Source organism: Macaca nemestrina, chromosome 1 (assembly GCF_043159975.1).
Source record: "Macaca nemestrina isolate mMacNem1 chromosome 1, mMacNem.hap1, whole genome shotgun sequence".
Taxonomy (NCBI): Eukaryota; Metazoa; Chordata; class Mammalia; order Primates; family Cercopithecidae; genus Macaca; species Macaca nemestrina.
In genome coordinates this window covers 106,652,642-106,676,203 of record NC_092125.1, presented here as the reverse complement: position 1 = coordinate 106,676,203, position 23,562 = coordinate 106,652,642, and the positions used below count along the sequence as shown (strand labels likewise).

Genomic DNA, 23,562 nt, shown 5'->3' with positions numbered 1-23,562 from the left:
TTTAGTTCTCAACTGTGTTTTTCAAGTAACAGGTTTTAAATTATTTTTAAATAACAGAAAATGTTATTTAGTAAACAAAACTTAATGGACGAAATCATTCACAACCCAAAGAACAACGATGGATATTATTTAAGTGCCCCTGGGCATGGAGAAGCACAGGTCTCTAACTGACTGACGGACTTGCTTAGCAATGAATGGCAGGACCATGAGGCAAGGATCAGAGGTATAAGAAAGGCCAAAAGTGGGTATACCTAGAAGTTTTGTCCACCAGCAACTATCCCTGAGGAAAGTCATATAGTCCAGAATCTCTAATCTAGTGCTGATGGGTGGGCAGAAGCTCAAAAGAGTAGTCTGAAGAGGGGAGGGGAGAAGGAAGTAAGTGGCTCTGTTATTTTAAATAATTTGAGTACCAAATACATTCATCCCTCAGTATCCATGGGAGAATGGTTCCAGGACCCTCCCATAGATACCAAAATCCACAGATGCTCAAGTCCCTTATATAAAATAAAATAGTGTTTGTATATAACCTATATACATCCTCTGGTATAATTTAAATTATCTTTATATTACTTATAATACCTAATACAATTCCTAAACACCACTTCATTGTGTGGGGTGGGTTCAACGTAGAACTCTGCATACTGCAAACTCAAGTTTTGCTTTTTGCAACTTTGTGGAATTTTTTTCTGAATACATTTGACCCACAGTTGGTTGAATCCACAAATGTGGAACCCACAGACATGAAGTACCGGCTGTATGTTTAAGGAACCTATAAACTTCCCTCAGGCTAGAGATGGAAAGTGGCAGGATAACAGGATAACTTCACACTTCTCACCTATCCCTACACACTTCTCATCTCTCCCTGGTGCAAACTTTTGGGAAATTCTTTTTGTTTCCATCCATCAAGTTGATCCAAGATAAAAGTAACCTAGGTCCTCTGAGAAAAGGAGCAACTAGAAGAGGATGATGAATGAGATGGTTCTACCCGGCAGGAGATCGACTCCCACTGAGTCTGAAAATCCGATCCAGAATATTTGCACCCAGGCAGCTTTCAAGGTAGGATTTAGAAAGAAAACATGGATGAATGGATGGATGGATGGATGGATGGATGGATGGATGGATGGATGGATGGATGGATGGATGGATCAACTGATTGATCAAAATATAGGTGATTCTAAATATTGATATATATTGAACTAATACAATAAATAGGTTATTCTAAGTTTTTAAAAATCAAAGAGCACTCATTGGTTCAAACACAGAGGAAGCCTACTACAGAGCATAAAACTGAACCAACCCAGAGTAGATAACTGACTTCACAACAACTTTCCCACAGCTAGATTATGACACAGAACTCCCCAGTTTCCAGAGCTTGAATCCTTTTTCTGCCCTTTCTGACTTCATTTTCCTAATTTATAATGTAAGTCTGGCTCCTCAGAGTCATCAAATAGAGACTCAGGGACCATTGTTCTAACGCGAAACTGCGAGAGGATGAGGCTGGGATACAAATCTAGTGTTACGTTATCTCCTCTCCCAGAGCTCCTTTGGCCCAGAGGTTAAGAGAACATATATAAAATGGCTTGAGAACACAACATATATTCTAGTGGGGAAGTGGCAGAAATAATGAAAAGTCTAAGACAAGACAATATATAATAGAGACCTGGAAGAGTGACTTTGGAGGGAAATCAGAGTTCTACAGGTGATAAGCGATGCCTTCTTTCAGTCCTGCTGGTGTGTCTGTGATTGTGTATAAAACATTCTTTGAAGATTAAAAACTAAAATAGCACTTTGAGAGCCTCTGTGACTATGAGGCACAGGCTTCGTGGCCCCACCAATAGCAGTGACACCCTTGGAGTCAACTCAGAAATGTCTTCCTTGTACTGTGTTGAAATCAGGCTCAACCTCTGACTGTAAATTCCACAGGCACCAATTCTGCTTTCTATTCAAGGCTCAGCCGTTTGGATGGTGCACCTAATGCTCTTACTCACCCGAGCCTCTTTCCCATAAAGCATCCCCAGTGCTTCACATGACACAATTCCTAGCTCCTTCTCTGCCTGGTCTCTTTGCTTGTACCTACATACTGGGTGGCTTGATAGGGCAGGTCCAGAGAATCATTCCTAATCTGTGTCTGGGCAGAGATTTTCCGTGGACAGCCTCAGGGAGAACTGGCTTTCTGCCCTGCCTTGTACCAGGAACACTCCTGCACTTGTAGTTTTAGTTCTGGTTATAGTAGAGGGGAATGGAAAGTTGTTAATCATTGAGGATGAAGAGGATTTGAGTATTTATGAGCCTCTCCCACATGGGTATTTCACTTAGTCACTTGGGCTTTTGTTGTTTGAGAAAGAACCCCATATGAAAATCTGGTTTCTACAAGCCTTTTTGATGTTGTTGTTATTGTTGTTGTTGTTGTTCTCTTGGTCCCAAGGAAGTGTTCCTAATATCTGCAGCAATAAAAATATTACTACCCCTTCTTTTCTCTTCCTTGATACCTAAGCTCTGATGCTGCACCTTCAAATAAGCAGAATTGGGCCTCTGGACAGCAGAGGACCACCCAACCAGGTAGAAGCAACACATTTCAGTCTCCAGACCATGGGGATGAAGATCTCCAAGAATAGATGTGTCATTTCATTCATCACTCATTCCCATATTAGCCCACACTATCAACATCTGGAAGTCCAATGATGGATTTTGAACCTAAGAAAAGAACAGTCCTACTCAAAACTCTCTTGGGACAACTGATACCATCCATACAGATAGAAAATCTCTTGATGTGCTCAGCACTTTAAAAAGTTGAGTATCACAGAATGTTAGGGCAGTTAAAGAACTGTAAAAATCCACTTGATCACTTCAGAAAAGTGTTTAGGAAAAAAAAAATCAACTTGAAAATTGGCAAAGGTCTATAAAGGGAACATAAGTTGGAATGGAGAAGAGGGGCTGAGATCCAGAACCATGGCGTAAATAACCAAAAAGGACCTTGACGCAATCTACTTTGATTCCACCACCACCATCACAGAGGTCTCAAAATATATATGAGATATTTGGATCCTAACAACCTTGGCATGCCATACTGCAGTTAATGATGTGAAGAGATAAACAAGAGATGCTTTGTTTTGGAAAGAAAAAAAATCTCTGGCCAGGCGCAGTGGCTCACACCTGTAATCCCAGCACTTTGGGAGGCCGAGGCAGGCAGATCACCTGAGGTCAGGAGTTCGCAACCAGCCTGACCAACATGGAGAAATCCTGTCTCTACTAAAAATATAAAATTAGCCTGGCATGGTGGTGCATGCCTGTGATCCCAGCGACTCGGGAGGCTGAGGCAGGAGAATCACTTGAACCTGGTAGGTGGTGGCTGTGGTGAGCCAACATCATGCCATTGCACTCCAGTCCTGGGCAACAAGATCGAAACTCTGTCTAAAAAAAAAGAAAAAAAAGAAAAGAAAAAGAAATCTCTAAACTAGGTAGGGTAAATTTGGCAATTACGGTAAGTTATTTTGATATGTTTACTGTATTGGTACCATACAAATTTGTTTGACATCTGCTTAATGATTAGAGATTAGGAAGGTGGAACTTAACTAATACTCTGCTAGATGCTGGATGTACAATGGAGAATAACTCAAAAAATATTTGTGCTCTCTGACTTTATATTCTTATGGAAGATATAAGCCAAAATACATAAACTTACAAGTAAATAATTTTAAATGATAATAAAGGTTTTTGAATCTTACCTGTTTCATTGTCATTTGGACCAAAAGTCATGTGTGCCTTCCACAATAATATAGTAATGTTTTTAAGAAGATTCACCAAAATTACATTCTATTTAATCGTGTAATACTTGCTAATAATATGGCAATTATCTTAATATATTAGCCTAATATTTGCTACCCCATGACTTATAAAATATTAGAACCTGAGTATAAATGGTTCCATGATCCCATGAGCAGGAGAAATGCTATATTCTAAATTACCTTCTTGGTGCTCTGAGTAGTGTCTCAATCAAAGAAGAATCTGTTTTACTTTAATATCTCAAAAATAATGCTACTAGGAGAGAAGAATGCTTTATATAACATAGCTATCAACATCTACCAAAAAGAATGGACTCTTCCACCAACTGTTGAAGCACCATCAGTTCTGGAAACATTCAGTTCCACAGAAGGACCTCCTAGACCAAAGGCTCAATGCACTGCCCATAGCTTTATCTATTTTCAACAAGCAGTCTGGGAATTGCTCTCTCAAAGCTCCACTTCAGTTGTGTCTCCATAGAATTTTCACTGTATCTTACATCACAGAGAAGTACATCAGTAGCTCAACACAGCACAGAGCTTCAGTTTTACAGCAAGCATGGATGTGAATCCCATGGAAATTGATTTCCCTCACATTCTCACTAATTCCGTACCTATATTTTGTCATTTATAACAATCAGGTTTTGACTATTATTATTTTTATGATAATAGCAGAATCACAATAGTTGCCAATTATTAAGTGCTTATTATCTGCTTGGGACATTACTAGATGCCACTTTTTATTATCTCATCTAAAATTCTTAAATTTCAAAGAAGTTTTGAAGGAATTACATAAGCATGTGAATGATCCTATGGAAAGACGTTGATACATTCTTAGAGCTAGTGAAGAGAACACAAAAATATGCTAAAAGACCCCCAGCAGTGAAAAATCCAAGTAAGTAAGTAAGTACCGAATGAAATCCGATAAAACCTGAGAAGGAAGATGCAGATTTGGACAACAGAGAATTCTTGGTTAATGTGCAATTTGAATCAGAAAAGCATAGACTACGAGAGCACCCTACCTGGATGCCAATCCCAACTGTCATCTTGATATACTCGTGTGTGTGTGTGTGTGTGTGTGTCTGTGTGTGTCTGTGTGTGTTTAAGATATAAAATTTGGCATGTTAGATCATCAAATAAATCAGCCTTGAGAAACAAAAATAAAATCCTAAGCCTCCCAACTGACTAAGTGGACCTGCTCTTGGCCAAGGGGGCCCCAGAGAAACCTTAAAACTGAGTTCCTAGCATTACAGAATGAGAGGTTGGAGGTACCTTGTTACACTCCCTCCCTCACTAACCACCTTTAGGCTTTCTTCCCTCAGGGTTAATCAGAAACCAGTCCTTTTGAAAAACTTGCTCCCCACTGATTTCAAACAACCTTGTGACTACTCCTCCCTTTTGCCTTTGAACACAACAGTGGACCAACATTCCTCCCTGATAAAAGGCCACCAACCAGCCGGGGGCACGGTGGTTCAACCCAGTAATCCCAGCACTTTGAGAGGCCCAGACGGGTGGATCACAAGGTCAGGAGATCGAGACCATCCTGGCCAACATGGTGAAACCCCATCTCTACTAAAAATACAAAAAAAGTAGTTGGGCATGGTGGCGTGCACCTGTAGTCCCAGCTACTCAGGAGGCTGAGGCAAGAGAATCGCTTGAACCTGGGAGGCAGAGGTTGCAGTGCACTGAGATCACACCACTGCACTCCAGCCTGGCAACAGAGCCAGACTCCATCTCAAAAACAAACAAACAAACAAAAAAAAAAAAGCCACCAACCACAAAGTGGTTCTGGCCAGTCAACAGAAGATGCACAGTGATGACTTTCATGTCCTCCACTTCACCTTTTAATGTCAGAAGGCTGAAAACTTCAGCCTTCCATCATGTTGACACTGCCATTTTTTGAACATGGGACCCAGGGGCATGAAGTCCAATTGTGTATGTGCACGTTTCTCCTTTCACAAATATTCATGACTCCTCCTATAGTTTATTGAACATGTATATTCAGCCACACCATTCAGCATAAATTCCTGCTTTATTCACTCACCCTCCAAGTATCTGTATTTCTGGCTTATGGTGGAGGCTGTGCTTCCCAGTATGTTAGAATGGCCACCTTGCAGACTGAACCCCTTTATAAGAAAGAGTGCTCTCCTTTCCAAATATATGAATCTCATCATTCTTCAGTTGACAGTCTTATAGTTTACATTAACTAATGTAACTAATTTATTTAGACATGATTTTAAGTTACAAACTGTAATGGAATTTGGTTAGGTTTCTAAACAGCATTGAAATACTTAAGAAAACATAAGAATCAAAATATGTATAAATTTTCTTCAAGTATGTATTCGGAATTGTATTAGTCAGTGGGAGACTTAAACTACTCTAAAATTGAGGATATCAACTTTGTAACATCAGTTTAAGTGGTTTAAGAGAATTTAACCAAAGTTGTTAACTAGATCAATTACTACTCCAAAGCCCCTTGAAAAAATTACACAAGTTTCTAGAATTTTAATTAAATTAATGACATTAGTTATTTAGCTTATGACTCAAAAAAATCAGCATAGTTGGTAACTTTAATAAAGTAAATATAAATTTTGTAAACCAAAGTGTGCCTTAAATCATCTTTGTAATACACAACAGCCAACTTCAAGGACACAAAAACAGCATATGGCAATGAAAAATGAACAGAAAACAAAAGTTTTATGAGTTGCAAAGAGTAGGCAGAAAACGTAGACCTGGGTTTAAGAATCAACTCCAGAAGACTATTGGGCAATAGGACAAGATAGAGGAAAGGAGAGAAGAAGAAAAGGTAGAAGAAGGACTCGATAGAAAGATAAGAGAAGTATCATGCCATGGCTTCAAAAGAAAATGCTTTTGATTTTAAAAATTAACCAGCATATGGTAAATCAGCCCAGGATCCCATAGACCCACCTACCAGACCCCTCATATGCTTTTCTTCCACTCAAAGGTCCTACCTCCCTGCACCTCCCCATAGCTGCCTGCCACCCTCTGAGAGCCACCTCTGCATATGGTGATTCAGGCCAGGACCCCACAAATCCACCTAAAGAAACCAGCACTGGCTGGTCAGCGACTCAGAGAAGTGGCCAACAAGTGAGGAAGAACAGAGTAGCATGGGCAACTGACATAGAAATTCTCAAAAGTCTAGAAGATCCAGGATCCACGATCAGCTCATTCCACCCTCTTTGGCCTTGGCAGTGACATCAGATGGGAGGGTCAATCGTCCCTCTTTTCACGGAATAGTACATTGCTTGGCAAGGCTGTTCTTGTCACTGATGTTCACACCTGCCTTAAATGCCAGCAAGACTGAAATGTTGAAACTCTCTCATTTTCATTGGTTAAACCTGAATTTCCCCCAGGCAATTAGTTTCTCTGAATATGAGCAGGTAAACACCCTCCCTCCACCCTTTTCCCAGCTGTCCTGGGACTTCTTGAAACACAGGTGTGTCTTACCACAGACAAACACTGAAACTCAAAAAGAGAGTAAATAACAACTACAGCTACTATTGAGCTAATGGATTGCATATAAACATTCAAGATTCCTGGACTACAGGAGCCTTTACACCCACTCACCTCCCCAGGAATGCTCCACTGTATTCATTCATCAAGCTGACATTTGAGAATTTGGTTTATGCGGACTTATGTGATCATACCACATACCCTTTCAGTACCTGAATCTCCACTGCACATGCCACCACTTTTCCTCCATCCAGCCTACCACCACTCACCACTCTGGACTTCACTTCAACAGATAATTGCTCACTTTTTCCAGTGGCTAGGGCTCGGGTATCATGCGCCAAAATACTGAAAGTTGACTGGAAACCCTGTGTATTCATCTCTGGTGAACAGCCACCTCTCAACTTCATAGCTGCCAACAGATGGTAGTCCCATCTCCCTGGCACAGATAGTGAAGTCTCTCTTTTTGCTCATGTATGGTTCTATAAGCACAGTTTTCCCTACCAAATAATACAACAAACCAAACACATCAACCAGTGAAATTAGTGGATGTCTAACATTACCCAAGGACCAAAGTTCCCTTCTTGAGCTCTGCCCAGTGCTTCTGCCCTTCCCTCCCATGCCACCTGAATCCCCAGCCCTGTACTCCAGCTATCAATATCTACGTCTGTCCTTTGGCCATGTGCTAAGGACTAGTTCACACCTTCTTCTTTGGTTTACCAATTTCCTTTTACTCTCAACTTTAATCCTCCTTTGAAATTGGAGTGACCTACAGCTTCGGGTATCCAGCATCCTCCTGAATACATGGGACAAGTAACAGTCAAGCCATGTTCCATGAGAGGACCAGGAATTGGCTTCCATTCTACTTTGCCTCTCACCTTCCAGGGTCTATTAACACTCCCTGACTGACAAAACCATTCTTAAATTATAACTCTCATGCTCAGAAGACAAGGTCTACTTCTCTGAACTGTCTCATTTAGTTTTTTCCAATGGATCTTTTTATCCATCAGTTCCACAGAATTCTTTCCTGGTGGCACCTATCACAATACTTGGTCTGGTTTCACGGGATTGACTTTTGCTGTAGCATTACAATGTAAGTTCAAGTCTTCTACCACTAGCACCTACGAATCCTTGCACACATCCTTCTCCCACTCAAGGGTCCTGCCCCCCATGCACCTCATTGCACCTCTCCCTTGGCTGCCCACACAGAGAACCCAGAGGTACTGTGGGAAAGGGCTTCTGTGTCCTCTTTCTCCCAGGATGCCCTTCCTCAGGAGATGGAAACCTTGCTGGTCACTCAATACCTGCAAAACTGGAGTTTCCTATACAAAAAAAGAGTTAGACACGTCACATTAGTAACTGGAATGAGGCACCCAAAAAACAGAAAACTGGGGCAAATCCTTTTGTTTTCCAAAAGTTTGACTGTGCGTGGGATCAAAGGTACAAGATTACTTTTTATGCCACCTTAATCCTCTGAAGCAGGAAGTTGAAGAAGAGACAGTGACTGGGATTATCCCTGAAAGGAGAGAAGAGTTCCCTTAGGGATTGGCCTGCCCTCATCTGGGCCGGAAGAAGATTGTGTGGTTGGATTGACAGTGACCACTTTTTTCAAGGTGCAGTTTTAAAGAATTAGGATAGTTAGGTGCATAAATAGACAGACAGGCAGGCAAACATAATATAATTCTGGAATTAACTTTGGAACTCTTACAAGTCTTCAATATTAGAGATGAAGAAATAAAGTCATGGAGATAGTGAGGAACTTCACTCAGACTGCATAGCTGGTTAATGTCAGTGAAGCTAGCATCCACATCTTCACATCCTATCTCATGTTCTTTCTACAACCCCAAGAGGCCTTATTTCACTTAAGCTTGAAGTCAAATCCCAGCTATTCAGAAACCCCAAAGAGCAGTCTTCAAGTGAGGACACAGACCTGAGAATTTGAGTGAATGCCTTGGGACAGAGCATGACTAACACTTCCGGAACCCCCAGCCTTGTGATATTCTATTACTCCCTGGCTCCTCTTTCAGAACCTGTGGTTTGGACAATAAGAGTGAGGTTGTCCTACAGAGAGAGGGAAATAAATAGAGGGAAATGATGGAGGCTCTAAAGGGAAGTCAAATAGAAAAAAAATCTCAGATAAGAATAGGAATCATGGTATCAGAAGCACATATTGAGCGGAAATCTGCTCTAAAATATCTCCTGATGGTCTTTCAGCCTCTGCTTGAAGTCTGTCCATAATAGAATGCTCTGTACAAGGGAGGCAACCAGATTTATTATTAATGAAATTACTTAGAAACTATTTTCTTGGTTGGACTGAAATGTGCTTCCCAGTGACTTCTGTTACTTTAGGAGAATTCTGCTCTGAACTACAGAGCAGTTCCCTCCTTGTCACTGGAGGTGTCGTAGCAGAGGCTAGAAGTCCTGAGTCAGTGATGCTCCAGGGAGCTCCTTCCATGGGGTTGGAGGTGGCACAACTCAAGTCTCTCATTGGCTTCAGGAATTGTTTATGCCTTGGTTCCCCACCTAGGCCACTCTTCCACCTGCTCATGGACTTCTCAGGAAATTTTACAGATTCTTACATACCAAAGAGGATGAGGCAGGAAAGTTTCACTCAGTAATTCAGAGGCATTCACATTTTTTACTTTGTTATAGTTTAATTTTTAGCAGATGGGCTCAGAAATTCATCTATGAGAAGGCCTATGAAAGAGTTTATTTGGAATGTTATAGGGACATACATTTCTCTTATATGTTGATAAATGTTTGGCATAACCCATATGTAAGCCAAGTATGAACAAAAGTTTTGATTAGACCTATTTCTTGCTATTTGGTCACTCTTCCAAGCACTACAATATCATGATGTTGCTTCAGTAGAATTTAAAGAGCAGGCTAATACCGTGTAATTAATAGCATTTAGTTTTGTATCATCTCAGGATATTAATTACAAACAACAAAAGCTCACTCTGGCTGTTTAACAGAAAAGGGGTTTACTAAAATATTATTGGGTAGATTATAGAACTCTTGGAAAAGCCGCAGAATGAGGCTTGAGGCTAAGCATATAGGAGAAATGTCCAAAAACCACACCACAAAACTAGCCTGGTGAGGAAGCTCTACTGCCACGGCGACTGCTCCACCATTGCTGCATCATGCCAGGAACATGTCCTTGCATCTTCAGCTAGCAGAAAAAGGGAGCCACCACCCCTGCCAGCAAAATGTCTTCTGCAAGGAGACCCTCTTCCAATTGTTCCTTTCCAGAGCGTAGCTCTGACTGGTAAAGCCTCCATCACAGGGCGCACCCTGACTGCAAAACAGACTGTGAGATTTACTTTCTGGGTTCTACCTTGGGGAGAAGGAATACAAGTCTGTAAAATAGTCCTTACACAGTGACAATGTGCGAAGAGTACTGGAAAGCAAGGGAAAAGATTACACATATTTGCTACAAGCTCAAATTGTCACTGGTTTTAGATCCAGGCAAGTTGAGACAACACCTGCAGTGTCAGCCACATATTTGAAGCATCTGTCAGGGCATACAGTTGTGCTAGCTGAAAATGACCTGGATGGATGCTGGGCTTAAAAAAAAAAAAAAAAGAAAGAAAGAAAAGAAAATAAATACTTAACACCTCAGGCAGTAGGCTGTACCCTAGAGTAAGGTAGACGTAACTATATTTCTTAATTGTGCTATAATGTTGACTGTTAAGATGTTATTATGGGTCCCAGACCTGGGGAATTGTTAGAATGATCAGAGCTGATATTGTGAGCTTAACAATTCCACCTGGTATCTCCTCTATATCTTCCATTTACTTTTCTCCATTTCACTGTTGCTACCTTCATCCAGGTACCATCATCTCTCACTCAGACTAACCGTAAGAACCTCTTGACTGGTCTTCAACTCGCAATCCTCTATAAGCTAAACACCACACTGCCAAAATGGTCTTTAAAAAATACAAAGGCAATTGTGTTATCCTGCCCGCTGTCCTTCCTTCAATGGCTTCCTGTTACACTTAGAAAAAATAGTTGAACTCTTTAACATTGACCAGTAAGGTTCTAATTGTTTGGCTGTTCCCATAAGTCCAGTCCACACAACGCTCCTCTCCCTGGGCTTGGCTTAACAGGCCCTGGTCTCTCTACTCCCGATTATGTGCCAGGTTCCTTCTTCCCTCCCAGCCTTCAAACATGCTGCTGTCTCAGCCAGGAACTCTCCCTGATGGACTTTCATGTTCCATACAAGGTTCAGGCTAACTCTCATAGATTCTTTCAGATGAGGTTAGTTCCCTCTGTTTTATGCTTTTTATAAATCTGAACAACTCCTTCATGACACATGTAACCATTATACTTAAGTAATTATCAAGGTAACCATTTGTTTTGTTTAATGTCTGCTATCCTTGCTGAATTTAAATTCCATGTGTTATTCACCACTGCTATAGGCCCAGCACCTCACAGTTCCTAAGACATATGAGGCCTCAATAAATATTTCTTGGCCAGGTGTAGTGGCTCACGCCTGTAATCCCAACACTCTGGGAGGCCAAGGCGGGTGGATCACCTGAGGGTGGTGAAACTCCGTCTCTACTAAAAATACAAAAATTAGCTGGATGTGGTGTTGCATGCCTGTAATCCCAGCTACCCAGGAGGCTGAGGCTGGAGAATTGCTGGAACCCGGGAGGCAGAGGCTGCAGTGAGCTGAGATCGCGCCACTGCACTCCAGCCTGGGCGACAGAGCAAGACTCCATCTCAAAAAAAAACAAAAAAATTGTTGAATGATTTTTACAATCCGATTCATTTCTCTTTCCTCCTAGAAATGAAGCCTTGGCCATGCAAGCAAGGGGAGGTGAGATCTGATAGTGCCAGGGAAGGAATAGGGCACTGTCAACCCGCTAACTGGTCCTAGTATTGGCTATGTAACCCTAGACAAGTTATTTTACATTTCTAGACCTCAGTTCAGCAGCTGGAACACATGGACTTTGGATTTCTTTTTGCTGGAACTTCCTTTATGCACTCGTGTTTGTTACTCACACATGTATTTATCCATTGTCCATGTCTGCTTGTCAGTTTTAGTTACCTCCTACCCCCACCTGTCCAAGGTGCTCTTGTCCTCAGAAGATCCCAGTGGCATGAAGAAAACTGACTTGGAAAATTTTATCCCAGATAAAACTGGTCTGGAACCAACAATAAAAGTCTTTCCCCAACAATTTTGATTCACTTCAATTCCTGAAAACCAACTTCTGACTTTCAAAGAAAATTCCACTTTGGCAACTGTACAGGTACTAACAACAGTTTTCCCTTACCTGGAAGAACAGTCTTGGAGGAGAAAACACACCATGTCTGTATGGGTGTGACAAAGGCTACTTTTTCTAGCACTCCTGGGACTCACAGAGAAGGCATTCACCAAGGGGCGAGGTGAAAGCCGACTTAGATTTCATATAGCCAATTCTTGCAGTCCATGTCAGTAAAAGTGAAAAAGCACAGCAATAATGCATTATCTCCTTAAGGCTAATGTGAGTAAGATAATTCAAGTATGTGGATTTCTGGTAGTGTAATTTTATCTAACAAAGAACTGAGAACAATGAGAGAAGTGAATAGAAACCATAATCCCATCATAACAGCCCCTGGAACCTCTGAGTGCAAGGGGGATCTAGAATATTTCCAATGCCCCCTTGCAGTTAGTTAATCCCCTCCCAAAGGCACTGTTCAGATTCCTTGCCATAGGTTAGTTTTCCTTATTCTGCATTTCCCTGACTAATAATGTTGTTAAGCACGTTTTAATATGATTTATATATATAGAATCATACAGAAAGTACTCTGCTGTGTTTGGCTTATTTTCTAAACATAGCATCTTGATACACATTAAATTCCTGCTTTTTTAATAGTTTCTTTAGTTTTCTTAATGTTAGGCAGTATTTCATTGTATGAATTTTCCATAATTTATTGATTTACCTGCAGATGGACATTTAGGTTATTACAACTTGAGGCTATTTGAACAAAGTTGTTATTAATATTTACGTACAAGTCTTTTGTGGACATGTTATTTCTCTTAAATGAATATTTAGGGGTGGAGCTTCTTGGTCATAGCATAGTTGTATGTTTAACTTTATAAGAAACCACCAAATTGTTTTCTACATTGATTGTGCCACCTTGCTTTCATACTAGCACTGTATGAGAATTCAAGGGGCTCCATCTCCTTGCCACACTTGCTTTGTCATTAATTTTAATATTAGCCATTTTCGTGGGTCTGAAATAATATCTCATGGGGCTTTTTAACTTCATTTCGCTGACTGATAACATGATTAAGTATTTCACACGCGTTTTGGTCATTTACACATTTTCACTCGGACATAAATGTGGGTCTATTTCTGAGTTCTTTATGTTTTTCATTTATCTATATGTGTATTCATACACCAGAACCACACATTCTTGACCGATGAACCTTGATTGTACGTATTGAAACCAGATGCTATGAGACCTACAATTTTGTTATTTTCCACTATTGTTTAAACTTTTTAGATTTTTTGAATTTCCATATAAATTTTAAATTTGGTCCATTAGTTTCTCAAAAAAAAAAAGCCAACTGGGATTTTATTTTAGGATTGCAAGGAATAAATAGATCAATTTAAGAGGACTGATACATTTAAAATAGTGTGTTATCCAATACGTGAACATATATCTCTTCATTTATTTGGGTCCTGTCTAGTTTTTCTCAAGATTGTTTTCTAATTTTCAGTGTAGCAATCTTACAAATTCTTGTTAAATATGTTGCTAACATTTTATCTTCTTATGCTCTCATAAAGTTATTTCTAAATTTTATTTCCAATTGTGTGGTGATGGTATATAGAAATATAATTGATTTCTATATATTGACCTTGTATTCTGTGGCCTTGATAAAGTTACATATTAGTTCCAATATATATTTCTATAAGTTTCTTAGGAATTTCTACATGGGCAATTATGCCATTTGAGAGTAAAGATATTTGTGCTTCTTCTTTCCAATCCATGCTTGTACTTAGTTTTCTCACCTTATTGCACTGGCTGGAACTTCCAGGAAATGTTAGAATAGAAGTAGTAAATTGGGATATACTTGCCTTGTTTCTGATACTAGGGGAAAAATATTTCACAATTAATATAATGTTAGCCATAGGTTTTTCATAGATGACCTTCATCACATAGAGAAAATTCCTTTCTATTCCTAGTTTGCAGAGAGTTTTATCCTCAATGCGTGTTGAATTTTGTCAAATGCTTTCTCTACATCTATTGAGACAATATAATTTTTTCCTTTATTCAGTTAATTTGGTGAATTACACTGATAATATTAAATAAACCTTGCATTCTATGACAAATCCTCTTAATACATTGCTAGACTCAATTTACTGATATTTTCTTAAGGATTTTTGCTTCTATGCTCCTGAGGAATACCGATCTGTAACTTTCTTTTCATTTAACATCCTTGTCAAATTTGAATATCAGGGCTACATTAACCTGTAAAAGACTTGGTGAATATTCCCTCTTTCTCTGTTTTATGAAAGAAATTATGTATGATTGAAATTTTTATTTCTTAAGTGTGTGATATAATTCACCAGTTAATCCTTTCAGACCTGGGGCGCTCTAAATGGGAAGGTTTTAAACTATGGGTTTTAATTCTGTAATAATTAGAGATTGTCTCAGTCAGGGTACAATGAGAGGAACAGAACCAGTTAGAACTGTACTTCAGAGGTTTACCACAAGGACTCAATTTACATGATTGCAAAGGCAGCTAGGCAAGTCTAAAATCCAGAGGTCAGGACATCAGGAGGGTTTGCTGGAACTCTGTCATGGGCTAAAGCTGTAATCCACACATAGAATTTCTTCAGGGAAGCTTCAGCTCGGCTTTTAAAGCCTTTCAACTGATTGAATCAGACCAGCCTATATAAACTGGGATTTTCTCCCTTACTTAAAGTCAATTCATAATGGACTTTAATTACTCTACCTTCACAGCAACACCTAGATTAGTATTTGATTGAGTAACTAGGGACTGTCACGCAGCCAAGCTGACACATCAAAAGACGTCACAGGGCTGTCAAATTTTCATTTCTTTATGTGTTAGTTTTTTATTTTCAAGGAATTTGTGCTTTTCATCTAAGTTGTAGAATTCAATATGAAGTTGTTTATAATATCCTCTCATTTTAAATTTTAAAATGTCACACCTATCATTTGTGAAATGGTTTCTATTCATTTTTAAATATATAACATCATCGTGTGTGTGAAGGTACTCAAGCCACAAACTAAATAAGGATAATAATTTTTAAAGTAATGATAGTAGTCATAATAATAATTTTCAAGACCTAGGATTCATCTCTTATTCCCCTTTCCTCACCTCCCGCATACTACTTCCTAGATCCCAAGTTCTGCCTTAAGTTTATTATCACTTCTCTTCTTCTCATTATCTTCAATGTTCTTACCCTAATTAGAGCCACCATCATCCTCACCTGAACCACTGCAGAAGTTTCCTATCTTGTGTCCTGATTTCTATCTTGTCTCCTTATTCCTATCTTGTGCCACAGCAATCCCATATCAGAACAACCACAGCAATCATATAAAATATAGAGAAGATTGTGTCCTCCCTGATTGAAATGATCGAATATCTTGCCATTGTAGCTAGAGAAAAATCTGAAGTCCTTTCTGTCCTACAAAGCACTTCATGCTGTGGCACTGACTCTTATGCTGACTTCATCATATCTTTCTTTCCTTGTTCATTACGTTGCAGGAATATTGGCATTCTGATGACTTCCTTCCCTTTAAAGTAACCTTTTAACTGACTAAAATTGAAGTATAAATTCATAAAAGCTCACCAACTACAGGTATACATCTCAATAAAGCTTCATAAGCTAAACAAACATGCAACCAATGCACAGATGAAGAAATAACATATTACCAGCATCTCAGAAGCAGTCCACCTGGGAAGCAGGTCCTCAGAAGCAGTCCCAGTCACTACCAGCCCCTAAACGTTACCTTTTTCCTGGCATCCAACACCATACATTTGTTCTTCATGTTGTGAACTGTACATAAAGGGAATTATATAGTATGAACTCTTTGGTACCTGGATTTTTTTTCTCAAAATTGTGTTTGTGATATCTCTGGCATGTATAGATTGTTCATTCTCATTGCTGTATAGTATTTCTCTATGAGAATATACCACCATTTATGCATCCATTTGATTGCTAAAAGGCATTTTAGTAGCTTTCAATTTTGAAATTTTAAAAATAGCATTAATTTGAATATTCACGTACTTGTCCTTTTGTGACTATATGTACACACTTCTGTTAGGTACATACTTAGGAATATAATGACTGGGTCAGAGGATAGGGATATGCTTAGCTCTAGTGAATACTGTTAACTTTTCCAAATTCTTTCTACCATCTATTATTCCTATCAGCAGTGTATGAAAGTTTCAATTGCTCCACACTCTGACCAAACTTGGTATTGTCTATCTTTTTTCTTGTTAGCCATTTTGGTGACTATGTGGAGATAACACGTTGTGATTTGAATTTGCATTTCTCTTATGAATGATGACATTAAATTCTTTATCATATGTTTATCAGAAATATGGAAATGCCCTTTCATGAATTGCCTGTCTGAGTTGTTCAGACATTTTTCTATTTGCTCATTTATTGTTTTTGTTGTTGTTGTTGTTGTTGTTGTTGTTGTTGATCTGTAAGTAGGAATACATATGTATATGTGTTCTGGGAACAAGCCCTTTGTTAAATGTAGGTATTACATAAAGCTTCTCCATCCCTGTGGCTTGACATTTTGCAGTCTTGGTGGTATTTTTGATTATCAGAAATTTTTAATTTTAATGACATCCAATTTGTCATTTTTCCACCTTATTGGTATGCTTTTTATTACCTGACTAAGGAATCTTTCCTATTGACAAGATCTGAAGACATTCTCCCAGAGTTTAGAATTTTGTTTTTGGATGTGTAATATATTTTTATTTTCTATAGGTACATAATATACATATTTATGGGGTACATGTGACATTTGGTTACACGCATAGAACATATAATGATCAAGTCACAGTATTTAGAATATCCATCACCATGAGCATTTATCGTTTATCTGTGTTGAGGAGATTTCAGTTCCTCACTTCCAGATATTTTGAAAGATACAACACATTCTCATTAACTATAGTCAGCTCACTCTACTATTAATCATTAGAACTTATTTATTCTATTTAACTATATGTTTGTACCCATTAACCAACCTCTCTTTTTCCCCACAACCCTATGCACATACACCCCTTTTCCACCCTCTGGTAACTATCATTCTATTCTCTACCTTCATGAAATCACCGTTTTTAGCTTCCACATATGACGGAAGATGTGATCATTGTCCTTCTGTGTCTGGCATATTCTATTTAACATAATGACCTCCATCCAGTTTCATCCATGTTGCTGCAAATAATATGATTTCCTTATTTTTGTGGCTGAGTAGTATTCCATATATATATATATATATATATATATATATATATATATATATATATGTGTGTGTGTGTATATATATATATGAAATATTTTCTTTGTGCATTCATCTGTTGATGGACTCTTAGGTTAATTCCATATCTTTGCTATTGTGATAGTGCAGCAGTAAACATTAGGATACATAAATCCTTTTGATACACTGGTTTTCTTTCCTTTGAATAAATACTTAGTAGTGGGATTGCTGGATCACATGGTAGTTCTATTTTTAGTTATTTGAGAAATCTCCATACTGTTACCCATAATGGCTGTATTAATTTGCATACCCACCAATGGTGTATGAGAACTCTCCTCATCCTCTCAAGCATCTGTTATTTTTCCTCTTTTTCAAAATAGCCATTCTGACTGGAGTGAGATGATATATCACTGTGGTTTTAGTTTGCATTTGCCTGAGAATTAGTGATGTTGAGCAATTTTTCATATACTTGTTGGCCATTTGTATGTCTTCTTTTTAGAAATGTCTGTTTAGATCCTTTGTCCACTTTTTAACAGGATTGTTTGTGTTTTTTTGCTGTTGTTTGAGTTCCTGTACACCCTGGATATTAGTCTCTTGTTGGATAAATGTTTTGCAAATATTTTCTCCCATTCAACAGGTTATCTCTTAACTTTGTTGATAACTGCCTTTGCTGTGCAGAAGCTTTTTAGTTTAATGTAATACTATTTGCCTATTTGCCTGTGCTTTTGAGTCCTTAACCATAAAATCCTCACGTAGACCAATGTTCTGGAGTATTTCCTCTATTTTCTTCTAGCAGTTATATAGTTTAGGGTCTTGCATTTAATATCTTTAATCCATTTCGAGTTGACTTTTGTATACCATGAGAGATAGGAGTCTAGTTTCATTCTTCTACATATGGATATCCTGTTTTCCCTGGATTATCTATTGAAGAGGGTGTCCTTTTCTCGGTGTATGTTCTTGGTACCTTCATCAAAAGTCAATTAGCCCTAAATACATGAGTTTATTTGGGAGTTCTTTATTTTGTTCCATTGGTTTATGTGTCTGTTTTAATCCTATATCATGCCGTTTTGGTTACTATAGCTTTGTAATATGTTTTGAAGTCAGGTAGTGTGATTGATATGGTTTGGATGTTTTGTCTCCTCCACATCTCATGTTGAAATGTGACCTCCAGTGTTGGAGGTGGGCCTGATGGGAGGTGTTTGGATCATGGAGACAGATCCCTCATGAATGGCTTGGTGCCCTCTCCATGGTAAAAAGTGAGTTCTCATTCTGTGATTTCATGTAAAATCTGGTTGTAAAAAAGTGTGACACCTCATCCCCTCTTTCTCTCTTGCTACCTCTCTCACTATGTGACAAACTAGATCCCCATCACCTTCTGCCACAATTGATTGTAAGCTTCCTGAGGGCCTCACCAGAAGCAGGTGCCAGCACTGTGTTTTGTGTACAGCCTGCAGAACTGTGAGCCAAAATAAACCTCTTTTCCTTAGAAATTACCCAGTCTCAGGTATTCCTTTATAGCAAAACAAACAGCCTACAGTGATGCCTCCAGTTTTGTCTTTTTTGCTCAGCACTCCTTTGTTTATTCAGGCTCATTTTTGGTTCCATACAAATTGGTTTTTTCTATTTCTGTAAAAAGATGACATGGATATTTTGATAGAGATCACATGAATGTATAGATTGCTTTGGGTAGTATGGTTATTTTAACAATATTAATTTTTCCAATGCATAAGCATTGAATCTCTTTCCACTTGTTTGTATCCTTTTCAATTTCTTTCATCAGTGTTTCGTAGTTTTCCTGGTAAAGGTCTTTCCCCTCTTTGGTTAAATTTATTTCTAGCTATTTTTGTAGCTATTGTAAATGAGATTGCTTTCTTGATTTCTTTTCCAGATAGTTTGTAATTGGTGTGTAGAACTGCTACTGATTTTTGTATGTTGATTTTTTGTCCTGCCACTTTACTGAACTTGTTTTATAGATCTAAGAGGATTTTGATGGAGTCTTTGGGTTTTGGTAGATAGAAGATCAGGTCATCTGTGAAGAGGGACAATTTGACTTACTCTTTACCAATTTAGATGCTTTTTATTTCTTTCTCTGGCCTGATTACTCTGGCTGGAACTTCTAGTACTATGTTAAATATGCATAGTGAAAGTGGCCTTCCTTGCCTAATTCCAGTTCTTAGCGGAAGACTTTAAACTTTTCCCCATTCAATGTTATGTTAGCAATGGGCTTGTGTATGGCCTTTATTTTGTTGAGGTACGTTTCTTCTATATGTAATTTGTTGAGAGTTTTATCATAAAAGGATGTTGAATTTTGTCAACTGTCTTTTCTGCATCTATTGAGAGGATCATGTTATTTTTCCTTCATTCTGTTTATGTGGTATATCACATTTATTGACTTCCATATGTTGAACTATCCTGTCATCCCTGGAATAAATCTCACTTGATTATGGTGTGTTATCTTTGTGAAGTGCTGTTGGAATTGGTTTCCTAGTATTCTGTTGAAGATTTTTGCATCTATGTACATCAGGAATATTGACCTATAGTTTTCTTTTTTGTTGTTGTGTCCTTGTCTGATTTTGATATCCAAATAATGCTGGCTTCATACAATGAGTTAGGTAGAATTCCCTCCTCTTCTAGTTTTTGGAATAATTTGAGGAGAATTGGTATTAGTTCTTTCTAAGTTTGGTAGAATTCAGCAGTGAAGCCATCATGTCCTTGTCTTTTCTTTGCTGAGAGACTTTTATTACTGATTCAATCTTGTTACTCGTTATTGATTACTCATTATTGGTCTGTGGGTTATTTTTTAAAGTTCTGTTGTTTTACTGTTCAAATTTAGATCTGTAATCCACCTGGAACTAATTTTTGTTTATGATGCAAGGTAGGGGGAAGTTATATTTTTTTATTCCATAGGAATATAGGAATATCCAGTTGACCCAGGCACCATTTATCCAAAAGGCTCTACTGCCATGTAGTCATCCTTCTCATATATCAAGCAATAGTATATGTGTGAGTCTGTTCCTGGAGTCTCTATTCTATTCCATTGGTCTATCCTTACACCAGCAACATGCTGTTTTAATTACTGTAGCATTTACATCCAGTAGTTGAAATTCTGTAACTTTGTTATTGTCTAAGAACCTCTTGACTATTGTTAGTTATTTGTCTCTCCAAATACATTTTAAAATAAGCTTGTCAAGTACTACCAACAAAATTATGTCAGAATAAATATAAAATAAATACAAGCTAATTTTAACATTGGATTTTTAAATAAGCTGGACAAATTCTACCAAAAATAACAGCACTATAATTCATACACATTGAATCTATAGGGTAATTTGGGCATAACATATTTTACTATTGAGTCTTCAAACTAAGAACGTGATATTTTTATTTCATTTAAATCTTCTTTCATTTCTCTCAATAATGTTCTACAGACTTTAAAGGTTTTGCACATCTTTACTAAATATATTCATATATTTGGATAGTTTATGACATCATAAACTTTATAACTTTTTTAATTTAAATTTTGATGTTGATACAAAGAAATGCAGTTAACTTTTATACATTGATTTTATTTCCAATGATAAATTGACTTTTTAGGTTTCAAAGTTTACAGTTTTTTTCTTTTGACTTAACATAATTATGTATTATTTAAATAAAGACAATTGTATTCTTCTCTTTCAATCTTCAGGCATTTTTTTTTTCATGGCTTGTGATTCCATCTAGAATCTCCTATAGAATTCTAAATAGAAATGAAGATAATGAATATCCTTGTCTCATTCCAATCTCTAGGGTAAGCATTCAAGATTTTACCATTAATAATAAAGTTTGTTACATATTTTTACAGTTACTCCTTTAAGGAAATTCTCTTCTATTTCTAGTATAATCAGAATTATCATGAGTTGTTGTTGAATTTTATCAAGAACTTTTCCTGAATCTGCTGGGATTTGTATATAATTACCATTTTCTATTAATGTAGTGAATTTCAAAGATGTCTTTCCAAATATTAAACTAACCTTGCATTCCTGAAATCTAATCAACTTTGTTGTTATATATCATCCTTTGTTGTATCTCGCTTAATTGATTTACTTACATTTTGTTTAAGAAATTTTTATTAGGTTGATGCAAAACTTATCATGGTTTTTGTCATTTTTTTTATTTTTATACTTAAAGTTCTGAGATACATCTGCAGAACATGCAGATTTGTTACATAGGTATACATTTGCCATGGTGGTTTGCTGCATCCACCAACCCATCATCTAGATTTTAAGCCCCACATGCATTGGGTATTTGTCCTAATGCTCTCCCTCCCCTTGTACTTCACCACCCCTGACAGGCCCTGGTGTGTGATGCTCCCCTCCCTCTGTCCATGTGTTCTCATTGTTCAACTTCCACTATAAGTGAGAACATGAGGTATTTGGTTTTCGGTTCCTGTGTTAGTTTTCTGAGAATGATGATTTCCAGCTTCATCCATGTCCGTGCAAAGGACATGAACTCATTCTTTTTATGGTTGCACAGTATTCCATGGTGTATATGTGCCACATTTTCTTTATCCAGTCTATCATTGATGGGCATTTGGGTTGTTTCCAAGTCTTTGCTATTATGAATAGTGCTACAATAAACATACATGTGCACATGTCTTTGTAGTAGAATGATTTATAATCCTTTGGGTATATACCCAGTAATGGGATTGCTGGGTCAAATGGTATTTCTGGTTAGAGATCTTTGAGGAATTGTCACATTGTCTTCCACAATAGCTGAGCTAATTTACACTCCCATCAACAGTGTAAAAGTTTTCCTGTATCTCCTCCACATCCTCTCCAGCATCTGTTGTTTCCTGATTTTTTTTTTTTTTTTTTTTTTTTTTTTTTTTTTTTTTTTTTTTGAGACAGAGTCTCCCTCTTGTTGCCTGGGCTGGAGTGCAATGATGTGATCTTGGCTCATTGCAACCTCTGCCTCCTGGGTTCAAGTGATTCTTTAAATAATGTGTGGTGGTGCATGCATGTAATCCCAAGTAGCTGGGATTACAGGCATGTGCCACCATGCCCAGCTAATTTTGTATTTTCAGTAGAGACAGGGTTTCTGCATGCTGGTCAGGCAGGTCTTGAACTCCCAATCTCAGGTGATCCACCCACCTCAGCCTCCCAAAGTGCTGGGATTACAGACGCGAGCCACCACACCTGGCCCCTGACTTTTTAATGATCACCATTCTAACTGGAGTGAGATGGTATCTCATTGTGGCTTTGATCTCCATTTCTCTAATGGCCAGTGATGATGGGCTTTTTTTCATATGTTTGTTGGCCGCATATATGTCTTGTTTTAAGAAGTGTCTGTTCATATCCTTTGTCCACTTTTTCTTGGGGTTGTTTGTTTTTTCTTGTAAATTTGTTTAAGTTCCTTGTAGATTCTGGATATTAGACCTTTGTCAGATGGCTAGATTGAAGAAATTTTCTCCCATTCTATAGGTTGCCTGCTCACTTTGATGATATTTTCTTTTGCTATGCAGAAACTCTTTAGTTTAATTAGATCCAATTTACCAATTTTGGCTTTCGTTGCAATTGCTTTTGGTGTTTTAGTCATGAAGTCTTTGCACATGCCTATCTCCTGAATGGTATTGCCTAGGTTTTCTTCTAGGGTTTTTATGGTTTTAGGTCTAACATTTAAGTCTTTAATCCATCTTGAGTTAATTTTTGTATAAGGTGTGTAAGGAAGGGGTCCAGTTTCAGTTTTCTGCATATAGTTAGAAAGTTTTCCAGCACCTTTTATTAAATAGGGAATTCCTTCCCTATTGCTGGTTTTTGTCACGTTTGTCGAAGATCAGATAGTTGAAGATGTGTGGAATTATTTCTGAGGCCTCTGT

At 38.0% G+C, this 23,562-nt stretch overlaps 1 protein-coding gene and 1 long non-coding RNA gene across 2 annotated transcripts in view; one reads left to right on the top strand and one right to left on the bottom strand.

Moving 5' to 3' along the window:
- LOC105497922 (small proline rich protein 2G) overlaps positions 1-23,562 on the bottom strand; it is a 121,352-nt gene that overhangs the window by 14,095 nt on the left and 83,695 nt on the right. The window lies entirely within an intron of this gene.
- Positions 10,435-23,562, top strand: part of LOC139356678 (uncharacterized) — a 28,535-nt gene continuing 15,407 nt past the window's right edge. Inside the window, exons 1-2 of the long non-coding RNA XR_011608960.1 lie at positions 10,435-10,562; positions 12,041-12,568. This is a non-coding gene — a long non-coding RNA (uncharacterized lncRNA). The remainder of the gene's footprint in view (positions 10,563-12,040; positions 12,569-23,562) is intronic.